Source organism: Aegilops tauschii, chromosome 7, assembly GCF_002575655.3.
Source record: "Aegilops tauschii subsp. strangulata cultivar AL8/78 chromosome 7, Aet v6.0, whole genome shotgun sequence".
Taxonomy (NCBI): domain Eukaryota; kingdom Viridiplantae; phylum Streptophyta; class Magnoliopsida; order Poales; family Poaceae; genus Aegilops; species Aegilops tauschii.
The window spans coordinates 377,999,725-378,011,976 of record NC_053041.3 but is presented as its reverse complement, the minus strand read 5'-3'; the positions used below and the strand labels follow the sequence as shown (position 1 = coordinate 378,011,976).

Here is a 12,252-nt window from a genome sequence, read left to right as displayed (position 1 = left end):
ATTGTTGGAAACCATCAACTAGTGAGTCAAGTTGAGAATCGCTAGTGCTCCACTGGAACTATTCGGCGTAAGTTTGAAGATGTATTGCATTTTTGGTATGTTTAGCTACGGGTAACAACAAACCAAGAGATCAATTGTTCCCAACTTTGCATGAAAAGCTTTAAGACTCCATATTATGGCATGAATCTAACAATTGCATCGATGCAATTGATGGGGCACACATATGTGTTGTTGTGTTGGCCTATGGGATTGTTAACCATGTTGGACGGTCTGGATATCCGACACAATAGATGATGGTCGTGTGTGACTTTGACATGTGATTCACAACGATAGTCGCCAATGGCTAGGATCTGCACATGACGCAAGGGTTTTTATAGATATGATGATAAAGTATTTCCACGTCCACCCGCTGGTTCACTTGTGAATTTTTGTTCACTAAAATGATATCACCCCATTTTCATTGCTTTTAACTATTTTAGTGTTTAGGGAAATATTGTTTCTGTTGATTCAGGGTATCCCAATGAGATTGTATATCTACCTTCATACAGGGGACAAAAGTACCATTTGGTAGAGTTTTGACAAGGTTGTCGGCCAAGTGAAAAAAAGAATATTTAATCATGCTCATTCATCACTTTAAAATATCACTAAGCGCTCCTTTGGTGTTTTGTAAATAAAATTACGTCCTTTACTACCTGACACAAGTTACCCAACAGAGAAGCAAACCCACATACTAGTTGCATGTATGACACTCCATAATTGCCTAAGAGAGAGTCAACTACATTACAAAGAGTTCTATAGGTGTGATCAAGATGATAACTATATGTCGGGAAACATATAACAAGAACAAGATGGAAACTATATGTCGAGATAAGAGAGGGTAAACTCCATCGGAAATAGTTCTACTATGTGATACCAAACGTTATGTCCACTAGCTTTGGCTCCTACTTTGCTTTGGAAGAACATGCTAGAGATGTTGCTCTGGGGATGGATGAAACCCCTATAGGGGAATGGTAACTTAAATGTTGTACTTCCATCTAATTGAGTGCTTATAGACAAGGGAACAGAATAATGTGGCCCATATATCACATGGCAAGGTATTATCAGCAATAGTTGTCTAGACCGTACCTACCGTAAATAAAGAGAGAAGCCTATAAATAACCTAAATTCCTATTCGACGCCTTTAGTGCCGGTTCTAGGCTATTGTGCAAACCGGCGCACCCCCCCTGCATTGGGCTTGGCCCATTTTCTTTTTCTTTTTTCAACATACAAAAAATGGGCGTATTTGAGACTCGAACTACAAAGCTCACGTTTCAGCACTAGAGTGATGTCAACCTGGGAGACTTCACATCATGTGTCTAAGTTATTCTTTTGTTATGCGTCAAATGTAATGTTAAAAATAAAGATTCTGGTTTTCCTTTTCTTCGGCTTTGTTTGGCTGTTTTTTTCCTAAGTTTTTACTCGGTTTTTTATTTTCTTTTTTCTTCTTCCTGCTTCTTTTAATATTATTATTTTAAATGCATGAAATTTTTTCAGTTTTTTCAAATTCATGAAGTTTCTCAAATTTGTGAATCTTTTTTTCAACTTCGTGAACTTTTTTCAAATTTCACAAACATTTTAAAATCTATGAACTTCTTGTGAGTTGTTTGCTAACTTTCTAGTGATTCTTTTCAACTTTCATGAACTTTTTTCAAATCCGTGAACTTTTTTTAGTATTTTTTATAACATTTTTGTAACTATTTTTCCCAAATTCGTGAAATTTTCTCAAATTTGTGTGCTTTTTGCTTCATAACTGATATTTTTTCAAAATTGACAAACTTTTTTCAAATTCATAATTTTTGTTCAAACTGATAACCTTTTTTCAAACCCGTGAATTTTTCTCTGGAACACCAGGAACTTTTTGAACTCGTGAACTTTTTTTCAAAATCATGAACTTTTTTTAAAAAATCCTGAAGTTTTTTATTTTGCAAACTCTTTTAAAAATCCGTGTTTTTTTAATTCACGAACTTTTCTTCAAATTTGCAGACTTTTCCAAAATCGATGAATGCTTTTCAAATCTGCGGACATGTTTTTCAAAATCACTTTGACTTTTCTGAATTCATGATCTTTTTTCAAAATCGATGAACTTTTTGGAAGCCTGTGAACTTTTTTTCAAAATAACTATGAACTTATTCGAATTCATGAATATTTTTAAAATTCATGATATTTTGCAATTTTGCAATTTTTTTCAAATCTTTAGCTTTTTTTAATTCATGATTTTTTTGAAATTCATGAACTTTTTCTGAATTCATGGTTTTTTTTTTGTAAAATCGAAGAACTTTTTTCAGATCCCCGATTTTTTTTTCAAATTCGTGAACTTTTCCACAGCGACCTTCACGCGAATCAGGTCGTACTGGACTATGTGGTAGATCTCATGACTCAAGAGTTGTGTGCGTACACTGGGCCGGCCAACAGCAACCTTCGCGCAAGCGCCATCTTGCGAACTGGCGTTGAAGGCGCTGTATAAGAGCTCTTGCAAATAACCCCGTGCCATTGTATGTTTGCAAAAGAAACAAAGACCAGTGTGATAGTCAATAAACTACTTGTTAATGCTAAAGAAAGTTCTTGATGCACAACCGCATCATGAAATGATTTCTCGCATTAAAAACATTAACGTGTGCGGCATGGGCGTGCTCTTGTTGTGTCCACGTAGGCAAAGCTACGAGACAAAAAGAAAATCCTAGTCTGAAAATACTTATCATAAGGAGATGTATCAAAATGGATAAAGAAGATGTATTTAGATGTATTTTAGTTTTAGATATATCTCTTTTTATCTATTTTGATGACAAGTATTTTCGGACGATTGGGAGACGGAGGAAAAGAGTGGCGTGCGCGATTGGGCCTGTTGTGCGTCCTCAAAAAAAAAAATCTCGCCGGTCCACACGCTCTCCCCCGGAAACGCTTCTTCTCGTCTTCCCCAGTTCTGCCGCCGCCGCCGCCTACCTCTGCCCCAACCTTGCCACCTCCTCTGCCCGTCTACCGTCCTTCCGTCACACCCCGAGGCCCTCATCACCTCTTCCCACCCGCTCATCTGCTTTGTGCCGTCGGCCTCCCTCTCGTCCGCTAACCGGCCATCGCGACGGGGAGCTAGATCTGCGCCGACACGCCTCATCATCGCCTTCGTCTTCTGCTGTGTGCCTACACATCGGCTATAGGGACAAGGACCTCGCCGGCTCGCGCATAATAGGTCAACGGCAAGCAGTGGAGGTGCAGCAGCGGTCGACGATGGTGGACCAGATCAGCGCGTCATGGGGGTGGACTCCAAGGCCGTCACGTGCAGAGAAGAGAGAGGCCGGCACGGCGGCCGGGCGCGGTCTGGAGAACCGGTGGCCGGTAGTGCGCGATATGGGCGTGCGCGACCTGCGTGAGTTGGAGGCGAGGTGGCATCCTTGACTAGCATGCCGTCGTAGATCCTCATCGTGCCTCCAGGAGAGGAGCTCGTCGAGGATCCCCTCTTCTCCACGGATCCATGATGGAGGTGCTTGTACCTTTGATATTCCATTCCAGTGCTGGAACATATATCTTTTGATTCGATGGAGTTATGTTCTAATGTAATTCCAGGGTCATATATGGAGGACTGGATTTGAATGGAAAGAATTGGAAGGAGTTTTTTTTTCCGGATGTTCCTGAGGCACTAAAGAACTTGCATTCTCACCGAATGAAGGTATGTATATATTTGGTCAAACTCTTCTGAGATGTGAATTGGGCTTTTAAGGCATAAAACTAGATTGTCACTGGCTGTGTTTATTGTTCATACTTCGTAAATGAGTGATTTAGGTCAGAAAGTTGTCTCCTGAGCTAAAGTGTCAAGAATAATACCCATAGCAGAACTCTGTGAATCATTCACACACAAAAAAGAGTGTACTTCTGCAACGTGCTGAACCATTGAGAAAGTCATCAAATATTCAGTTGCTCTACGGTTTGTCTATTCTACTTTCATATATGCAAATCAATATCGGTTTGAATAAAGCAGAATGATATGATGCTATGGAATGCTCAGTCCATCACCATACTGAGAAATAAGATTGTTTTTTTGGCTGGTAGATTGTCAAAAGTCGTAATGTAGTGAAGCATAGAGTATTAGTTGGACATGGTAGATGTAACCGAGCTCTGTTATAATTAAAAGAGAATAAGTAAAAATGCGAGGAGATCAAGAAGTTGATAGTTGAGCTGGACTACTTGAGGAAGCGGCTTCAGGAGCTCAAACCCAACAACAACTGTGGCTTCGGAAAAGATGTAAGCTCTCCTGTTATAAGATTGGTTGCATGTTCTTTAATTAGCAATTGTTCTCGTCATTTATAATTTACTTGCTCACTTTTTTCTCACCAATAGTTATTATATGAAAGGAATTGCTGGACATGATGTTTGTTTGACCAAAACCCTTTCGTTGTGGTTTCTCCATATGAATTTTCTGAAGAAAATATGTCAATCCGGTTCTCCACTTATGCAACTCTAAAAGTAAAAAAAATTAGAGACTACTTTGTGTTGATTTAATTATATCTTTGTTTGCCTACTTTCATCTAGGTTGATCTAGTCTTATGGAACTAATTTTGGTGATGAAATATCTTCCCTCGAACTGATGAAAATATTTCCCTTTTTTCCTTGCAGCCTTAGTAATTAGTTTTACAACTCTGCAACTACAATATACATTCTAATCTGAGCCTTAGTAATTAGTTTTACAACTCTGCAACTGCAATATACATTCTAATCTGTGATGGATGTGGGTACATATCTGACATTGTTTCTGTTGTACCAGTGTTTCCTGGTATGTTTCTGTTCCTTTCTCAAATTTGTATTCATTCAAGTGGCCATTTGGCGCTCAGATACGAAGTATTTGGCCACTGACGTTTGAATGAAAATCAGTTGCTGGATGCTCATTTATGGTCCTTTTTTCCTTGTTCTTTTGCTGTACACACTACAAATCAGTTTCACGAATTTCTGATATGATTGCTTCAATGATGATTTTTGTACAAGAACTTGCCTTTGGAATTAAAGAAGATTGCTTTGACACTGACCAGAGACATACGAAGGAGTGAGCTAATTCCGTTGTACTGTGCTTCATGCTTTTTTATCATTGTTTGCGTCTTAAAAAATTCCCTACAGATTTCAGGGCTAGCAAATATGCTAAAGATAGGTACAGAGAAGGCAATCAGTGCACTGGATTCGATATTGATGCGAGAAAAAATGCCTTTGGGTCGAAGCCCACTTACTGTTATTCTCATGGTGTTTTACCCAAAGGATGTTAATCAGCACCTTACTTTTGAGTTTCAAAGTTCAAGCGATTATTACTTATCTATTTATCTATATTACAGTGAATAAGCCCACTTACTAATATTCTATGCAAGGAGAAATATGAAGTATATATTCTATGCAAAACCATCATAATAATGTGTAAAGTTCTGAGTTTATTGAACAAAATCACCATTGAAAAATAGAAATGCATTAGACCTTGGAGGTTACTTGTGAAAAGGAAGTGCTTCAGGTTACTCTTTGACTGTTTGTAGATCTTCTTTCTGTAAGCTCGTGGTTTCTTCAAGGACTTGAACGGTGTGTATATATTAACTAGCTGAAGAAGGAAGGAAAATGGAAAGAATATGAGATGCATAAACTCCCGACTTTAAATCAGAAGCAAGAAAATGGTCAATTTTCACATTTATTTCCTTTCTCGTGGCTTCAAAATAACTTCGTAGTTATGCAAGCTTGCTCCGTGTAGGGTTTACAACGAAAAACTGAAGAAGTTGTGATGGACTGAAAAAATTGCTCAAAGCAAAGGCGTCCACTCGGGATACATATTTCTAGAAGCTATAGAGAGTGTATTTATGTATTCATAGGTATATGATCACTTTCTCCGCTCCCATTTGTATGCATTATGGTTTACCTTTGGAAAAAGCTGTTGTGTAGTATTTCTATGTGTTTCGGTACGCATACATCTGGTTATTTTTATTCTGGAGAATTGAATTAGTGAAGTGGCCGGTGATAAGAAGAAGAGAGATATACCATTCACTTGTGTGTTAGTTATTGCTTCAAACATGGCAATCAAAGCCTACAGAAAAATTCAAACAATTAATTAGAGATCCTCTTCATTAGATAAAATAGAGTTTGCCTGATTCTTAGATAGCTTGCTTGCATTTGCTCTGTTATTTTCAATATAAATGTATTGAGTTACTGTGACTAACATGACACTTGAATATTCAGTCTGTGTGTTAGATGTGAGTGATGGATAGGGTCACACTCACACTTCTCTTCCTCCATTTATGTTTTTGTCTTGAACTTCGTTTTGGTGCACACCTCCTCTGGAGACTTACTTATCTTTCTCATTGTCGTCCTCCTACAAATTCAGCTTATGCGCTTGTTGGTTAGCTTGTGAGTAAGGTGTCGTTTGAGGTGATTCTCCCATTTATCTTATTTTTCTTATTATTATGTCAACATGGTACACTAGGTGTCAGGTTTATGTCCACTACATTTGTATCTTACAATACTAAATTTGTTTGCTTTTATTTGATAAGTTACCAGAGCTTCCAGCCTTCCAGCCTTAATGTGAGTACATTATACCGTCGAGCTTTATTTTCACTAGATTTGTAGAGCTATGCTAGAGTGTTAAAAAGGGTACATATGCCATCTTCTACAATTAAAGCTTTTTTGTCAATCTTATCTTACCTATGAATGCCCTCACAGAAAACATGTTAATATTTGTTCCATTGTCTTTCAGGAGGGCCACAAGGCTAGGACGGTTTGCCAGAGCAACATATCCCCTCCCTGCTACAAAGGATTGATTCTTTTAACCAGGTTTGGAATTGAAGTATTAGCTAGAGAACTATATTAAAATGTTAGCTTGCCGCACGTTACCTTCATCAGTCTGATTAGACTATGCTTCAGCATAACAGCTAGGCCTTGCATAAGTAAAACAGATGCGCCATTGTATTTTTACAAATACAATGGTCTATTTTCGAACGAAAATGCTTTATTAGTATAAATAATGGTTCAGTGTTAATCGAAAGTACAAAGATCTATTTTAGTGTTTTTTGCATTAGAAGAGAGTAAGGTGCGAAACTGACTCATCTGATTTCCTGTATTTTAGATAGGGTTCCAAATATCAATCAGATATTAATTATCTGTGAAAAATCCTTAGCATGTGGCCATCTAAATTTATTTGTTTTACTAAGCCGCACAAACCAGATTTGTACATGTAGACCCTGTGTCGATCGACAAGGTGGAAATAGAATTCTCTCGAAAGAAAAAGGGGATATGTAGATTTTGTGTGCGAGTAAAACTAGGATAGATAGATAGATAGATAAGGTGTACTACCTCGGATTGGCTTTTGCTGAATGGATTGTTACTTTTGTCTTGCACTGAACTAAACAAGTGCCCATGCAGTTTCAGAATCTGAACTTCTGTCTCATTAAACAAGAAGAGCGAGGCCGGTCATCCATGATGCATTTATAGATCCATTTGATGACGAGTCCCATCCCATCTTGAATACCCCTATTTATTTCAAGGGTACTAGCTAGCATTACCGTGTTTGTGTTTGCTGATTAAGTTTTGAGATTAATAGCTATTATTCTCATTCTGTATGTTTTATATATGACACCTTCTGTACATACTGATGTCCAGATAAATCAGCTATGTAGTCTTAATATTTCATATATACTATCAATTTTTGCCTCAAGCTTTAAATCAGTTATGTGTTGTGCAACACATATCATGAGAGTGACCACTCCAAGATTTTAATGTTGGTAATTATGTATGGTCCTAGCCATATTTGATATCATATTGTAGGCAAGGTATAGTCGATACTGTCATTCTTCTTTTTGCGGTTAAAAGATAGGACAATTCAGTTGTGCAAGAAGAATTTTAGAGGTTACTTCAGTACTTTGGGTCATTAGTTTGAAGAAAACATTTTAGGCTTTCTCTTCTGCTGTTGTTCATGCGGATATCATTTTTCTTTTATTCTTGTGTTAACTAAGAAAAGGTTATACCATATTAGTTGGAACTTTATCTCAGATTCTTTGTTTGCAAACTGATTTGTTGAACTTTTGGTGTAAGGAGATCAACTATGTCTTGCTTGCATTGCATGCTACAACACTTCGGTGAAGAAATATGCGATATAAGAGGTATTCCCATCTTCAGTTCTACTTCTTGACAAATGAAATAAAAGTGAATTCTTATTGGAAATACACCTGATCCTTTTTATATGGCAATGACAGTTCTAGCATTACTTTGTAGCTGATGATGGCTTGTTACCGAGTACTTCTACTTAAAATTCCTTATTATTCGCTGTCAAATACACCTAAAGGCACCATTGTACTCCCTCTGTCCCGGATCCGGGCGGTCCGGGGGGGGGGGGGGGGGGGGGGCACCACGGCTCCTCTCTTCTCGAGAATCCATACATCCCTTATCAGTGTATGGAGAGCTATCTCTCGAGCACAGGTTGAGGTTCGTCCTCAATGGGAAAATGGAGCACCTAACAACGCATCTTCACAGACCAAGAACTACGAGATCACCCCTTTCATTCTGGATCTAGACAAATCTAAGACAAGAATTTTGAGACGGATGGAGTATTTATTTTTGTTAATTATCATTGACTTGATATTAGAACTTGCTTATCAAATGGTTCTCTTGGGTACTGCGTGCGCTTAATTCAAGCCAAAGAATATGAACTGGAGTGCATTTGCAGGCAGGGCAGCGCGTCCGGCTACCCTACGAGAAGAAGTGCGTGCAGCTGAGGACCCAGGATGCCAACGATGTGGAGCCGTTCACCATTGAGGGGACCAGGGCTGCCATCAGGGACCTCCAGACCAAGGTCAACATCTCTGCCGTCTTCATCGACGGCGTGTCCCGAAGTGTCATTGCCGTCCGTAATGACTCATCTAAATGTACGTATTTTTATGAAGCACACAACGGATGAGGTGAGTGTGCTCCTCTCGCACTCGCCGCACGGTTAGAGGGAGGCATCAATGGCACGCCGCCGCTCGTAACATGCAGCAATTTCTATTGTTGTATCTTATGTTGCCATGCAACAAGATGCTTCTGTCGATGGCATTATATTGTTGTGTGTTGCCTGTGATGGCATTTTAGTTTCTTTCTCACATGATGCATCTATATAATAAGATTCTCAAGAATTGAATGTATGTGTTATCTAGATCAAAAAAGGAAACTGAAAGGTTCATTTCTTTACTTGGCACCACCCAGTCCTTTCCGTCCATTCTTTGAATGTGTTTTATCTGCACACCACTTTTTTTTTCTTTTGACCAAAGTCAGCAGGAGCTCTGCTATTGCATTTAGAAGGGGGAAAACTGTACACCGGCTACCGCGTCGAGCCCGACCCCCGCGTTGCCCCGAGCCGGGCAACTCGGGGGAAACCCTAGCCGCCGTCGGCGGGGCACCCACCGTCCGCCCACCCCGCATCGCCGCCGCCAGAGGGCCGGCCGGCGAAGCCGCGCTGGGCCTTGGGATGGCGGGGCCGTTTCTCCTTCCTCGAGCCCCAATCCCCCGCCCTCTGCCACCTGCCTAGATCTGGTTTGGCGGCTCCGGCAAACTCCACCGGCGACTGCAGCGGCCTCCCCCGGCTTCCCTTGCTCGCTGGCGGTGCGGATGGCTTGCCGCGGCCGGGGCTCCCGTTCGCCCCAGACGCGATTTGGGTGCTCCTCCCAGCGGGTGACGGTGCTTTTCGGCCAGCCGACCATGGCGGCCGGGCGCGCCCTACTTGCTGCGGCTACCCCCTCCCCCGACCCACCCCTTCCCCTACTCGAGCTTCGGACCGGCCTCTTTGGGAGGCGGCCATGGAGCCGGCTTGTCCTGCCGACAATGCCTGTTTCTTGCAGCTCGCCGATCAGGAGTGTGGCTGCGCGCGAGATCCCTTCAACACCACCGCCACCCACCACCACCCCGCAGGGGCGGCTTCTGCCCGGCGGCCATGGACCTGCGTCCCTTTCCTGTGTTCATGGTTGGCCGGCGCGCCCTCAGACCCAGCAAGCCCTAGGAGCTGCGCTATTTCCGGCTCCTTTGGCTCACTAGCTCCTCGGTGTCTCCGCTCCACCACCACCCTACCGGTTACTTGGTTGGCCGTCCATCCCGGTGCATCTTCGTCTCCGACATTGCTCCAGGAGCTGCGTCCCCTTCCAGCTCCTAGGTCCGCCGGCGCCCTGCTGCTCTGGTTCTGGGTGGCCCAGGTCTGCGCTCCCTTCCAGATCCTGTCTCGTCCGGGGATATGGCTACTGTCCCATACCCGCCGCCTCTCATTTCGCATAGCCACGCAACTTTGCCCTCCTTCGGAGTTCGCACGTCCAGCGGCGCCCGATGCCTCCTACGGCGTTGTGCGTGGCTCACCTTCCTGTAGTCGCAACTCCAGCAAATGCGCGACGACCTCCTCTCTGATTCGTGTTCCGACGTCTTGGGATTGCTCGGAATTGGCCAGGGAGAAATCACTGCATCTTATGCTGGTAGCGGCGGCACCCGTGGGTGTCGTACCCTTCTTGGAGGCGCTGCCATGGTCGTTTTTCTGTGCCCCTCTTCGAGCATCAGAGGAAACCCTAGGTTAGGATTTCCGGATCGGGCGACGATGACGTCTCGGTGTCATTCTCCTTCTTGAAGGCGTTGTCTTGGTTGCTCGTGGCGTCCTTGGTGCTAGATTCGGAGCTTTTGGTTATTTAGTTGTTGGTTGGATTGCCTCTCTGGTCGGCGAGTTTAGCTGTGTTCCTCTTTGCTTGGGTCGAGTATCTTACATCTCTCCGCTTCGGGTACCATGTTCACACCCCTTGCGTCCGTGTCATGTGTTGTACCACCTGTTGTACTCATTCTAACTTCTTCTATCAATGCAATGATACGCCCGAAAAGAAAATTGTACATCGGCTGTTGCCAGCTTACAAAGTAGCCAAGTGGCTTAACAAAAGAAGAAAATCCCCAGGCTCATAAGTCAGCCTTCTACTAATACAAAAGGGGACTACTCCCGCGCCTCCTGAAGGAGGCTGAGCTCAGCTTTTGCAAGATGGCAAACCTCTTGAGCAGAGGCGCTAGAATTCTGAAACACCCGCGGTTTCTCTCTTTCCATATGTGCCAGCCCATGTAGGAGGCGACTGACATGCACTCCATTCTTCGTCGCTTTGGAGAGATGCTATTAAGCTCATACCACCAAGAGGACACCGAGGAAGAGGCTGATCCAATGAGCGAGACTTCCGGATCGGAGACGGAAAGATCAGCCCAAATTTGCCTAGCGAATGGGCAGAATAGCAAAAGATGCACCGCTGACTCAGATTGCATGTCACAGAACTTGCATCATGGGTTATGTGGCCATCCCCTTCTCAACAACCTGTCCGCAGTCCAATTCTTGTTTTGGAGCAGGAGTCAGAAGTAAAAATGCACCTTTCCTTCGGTTTTCAACTTCCAGACTTTGTTCAGAGCTGGTTCCCGAATCCTCCCAATGAATTGAGCATTGTATGCAGAACTTGCTGAATACTCACCGTTAGCAGACAATCGCCAGGAGATGGAATCAGCCGTAGTAGAAAGTTGCACGTTTTGAATGACCTCCCAAAGAGAGAGGAACTGTTGCACTTCTTCAGAATTCAGTCTAAACAGGCCCCTCATCCATCTTCCCTCCTGGAAACCATCCTTGATGGATATTGATTTGCATCTTGACCTCTTCAAGATGGCCGGGGCAATCTTGGCCGGCGCCGAGCCATTTAACCAGTTGTCCTTCCAGAACAAAGTTTTTGCACCATTGCCAACAGAGATTTTGGTGCAAGCTTCAAATAGAGCAAAGTCTGAACCTACACAAGGTGTTGCCGACCCCTTCCAAGGCCTGTCATTATCATCCCATTTAAACCAGAGCCACCGTAGGCGTAGAGCCCGACCAAAGCATTCCAGATTTTTTATGCCGAGCCCCTCCAAACTCTTTTGGCGAGCAAATCTGTCTCCAATTAACCACGCATTTGCCTCCACTAACTTCTTCTTCGGCAGTCACTACTTAGTAAAGGTAAGAAAGTGAAAAGGGCGCACCTAACCTGGCACCGCCTCAGCTTCCTTTCAAGAGGCGCACCAGGGATGCGCCCCAACCACTAGTTATAGGAAATTGAAACCTTCTTCAACAACATCGCAGTGGACATGCCTTCTTGGGCAGGTTTGAACTTCTCAGGGCCCGACCCATCCCGACCCCTCCCGCGTCGCCCCCGCGAGGCGACGGGGAGGGCAACCAGATCCCCGTCGAGCGCCCCCTGCTCCTCC

At 43.0% G+C, this 12,252-nt stretch overlaps 1 long non-coding RNA gene across 9 annotated transcripts; it reads left to right on the top strand.

Moving 5' to 3' along the window:
* The first annotated feature begins 2,880 nt into the window (after nt 1-2,880).
* On the top strand, nt 2,881-9,210 carry LOC109755828 (uncharacterized). 9 transcript variants are annotated; one of them, XR_012188936.1, is made up of 11 exons: nt 2,881-3,514; nt 3,598-3,700; nt 4,163-4,272; nt 5,541-5,675; nt 5,750-5,867; nt 6,377-6,420; nt 6,543-6,573; nt 6,746-6,822; nt 7,411-7,533; nt 8,080-8,147; nt 8,711-9,210. It is a non-coding gene; the product is annotated as an uncharacterized lncRNA (long non-coding RNA). The 9 variants fall into 9 exon arrangements; XR_012188938.1 differs by having other exon boundaries at nt 2,921-3,514; nt 4,171-4,272; XR_012188939.1 differs by lacking the exon at nt 4,163-4,272 and having other exon boundaries at nt 2,921-3,514.
* Nucleotides 9,211-12,252: the final 3,042 nt, after the last annotated feature.